Source organism: Pezoporus occidentalis, unplaced genomic scaffold (assembly GCF_034315485.1).
Source record: "Pezoporus occidentalis ecotype Australia unplaced genomic scaffold, CSIRO_AGI_Poc_V1 ctg171, whole genome shotgun sequence".
Taxonomy (NCBI): domain Eukaryota; kingdom Metazoa; phylum Chordata; class Aves; order Psittaciformes; family Psittacidae; genus Pezoporus; species Pezoporus occidentalis.
Genome location: NW_026913543.1, coordinates 1,536,976 through 1,539,241, shown reverse-complemented (window position 1 = coordinate 1,539,241; position 2,266 = coordinate 1,536,976).

The following is a 2,266-nucleotide window of genomic DNA, read 5'->3' as shown; positions in this document are numbered from 1 at the left end:
GACTTTAAATTGTTCTTGCTTGAACTCACATAGGTGGGGTTTTCGTTTGTTTGTTTGATAGCTGTTTATATTTTCCTATGTCTAAACTGGGCCATCTATAAAATGTATATACACTGGTTTCATGAGAAACATATATTAAAGTGTAGATTCATTTCTATCCTGCCTATATTAGGTGCATTTTAACTGTCTCTATATACACAAAATATATAACTATATAAGCCTGGATGTATGTGTTTTTCGGCGAAGATGCAGAAAGCCATGCACACTGCTTCAGAAATTCTCTGGCTCTATCTATTTGTCAGGTTTCATATTTTCTTCAGTGGCAGACATGCCACAGTCAGCAGTGAGGAAAAGACTAGTAGAAACTGGCAGATAGATGACCTTAACTGGGATCAATACAAAAAAGCTTCAGGAGCTTATGAAATAAAATACTTTGAAGTAAAATGCAAAATTGGATTTCACAAGCCATCATTACTGTTTGTCACTTTGGGGAGGGGAGAGAAAGACCTATGTGCTGTATTTAAAGTGTTCACAGAGGAATGGGACTTGAATGAGCAGAGTTCAGAGCAAGCTTTAAAGATCACACTGCCCGTGAGCAAATTACTTCAAAGTTCCCTTGCTTAAGGGCGGGGGGAGGAAAGAAGTCTAAGAAATGAGCTGGTAGATTTTGTGTGTCACCGATGACGGCCAGCGTGAGAAGTACACGTTGAACTGAAAATGCATGTATTTTATAGCTCCAGCTTCCCCAAGATGCAGGGCTGTAATTCACAGCTCCATGTGAGTTTGAGCAGGACAACCAAGGCACTTGCACCTCCCTGTGAGCATCCATTTCCCCTTTGGATGCTCGTGGTTTCACAGCTAAATGGGCATGGATTTGCCCTGCTGCTTCTTCCTTAATGCCCGATGGATCATGGGTGACAATTAACCATGTGGGTCAGGTTTCTTGAGATGAGAACTTGGATCAGAACTTGGCATCATAAAAGGTGTCTGTATGGTCTTTTAGCCCTACAAACATCAAGTATTTCAAAATTGCATCTCAGTTTTGGCTGCTCCATTGTTGCTGTTTTGGGATGAGCAGATTGATTTGGGCTATTTTCACTTGATTATTAAATCAAAGTGTATATTACCATTCAGGGTTTTGAATGACAGGTAAATGTTGACTTCTGAGGTGAGGAGAAGCCTTTACTTCTAGGATGAGGGGAGGTCTGCATTTTTTCACCTATACTTTCACCTGGGAGGGCTGGGTTTGCCAGGCTTTGTTAATCTGATGGAACCCAATGGGTTGAAATTGTTGGGACTTCCTTGGCTGGTGGGTGAGGAAGTGTTTGAGGATCTTGCAAAGCACGGAGCTGCTCAGTCAGAACTTTTTGGTCTTTATCTGGCAAAATAGGAAAATATGTTTCTGGTTTGGTCCCTAATACCCACCCACCATGGCATTTTTCTCTCCTCCTCCTGAGAAGGATTAGGTGAGGAGAACAGGAATCTGTCTTTGATTTAACTGTCCTTAGGCGCAGTTTTATCTCTCTTTAAAGTACTGAGCAATAATATTCACCTTTTCTAAATCCCGTGAACACCTAACCCTGGGGAGAAAAGAAGTCCAAACCTCGTAAAAGTTAAAATAAACTTTGGATATCTCTCCTATTTTTGTCATTTCCTACCTTTGGTTGCACTCATGGGGAAGGCTTGCTTTATTTCATTTGGCAACAGCTTTGTGAACTGCTGCCTTCTTGATGTTTAAAAGAGCAGAAGTGTGCAGCCCCATGGCTGGAGCAAAACAGAACTGATGCTACTGAAACTGTCTGCTCGGGTAATGCAGATGGTTTATTCCAGGTGGAAAGAGTTATTAATGCAGATTTGGCTTCTGCCTTTAATCCAGATGGTAACAGTTAATAGTGGCCACTGCAATTAACCGCAGTGCAGAGTAAATGTTTCAATTTGATGTTGACATAGGGGGGGAATAAAAGCACAAGCTTGTGCAAGCTGTGGATCTGTCTCAATCCAGCTCAAAAGGCAGTGAGATACTGGTGACAAAGTACTTGCACGTGGGAACTTGGTGAGCTAACCAAGGAGTGGGCTAGAATTTCTGTCCCAGACGATGCTTGGTGAGCACGTACTGCTTAGTGAGCAGGCACCACTTGCAGAATAACTGACAACGTTGTGGCTCCTTCCCAGGATAGGGGAGCAGCAAGTTTTGAGCCTCTGATTTGGATTTCTCTGGGATGGAATATTGCTCAGAAATGGGGCTGGACCCACATTAGGACATGTG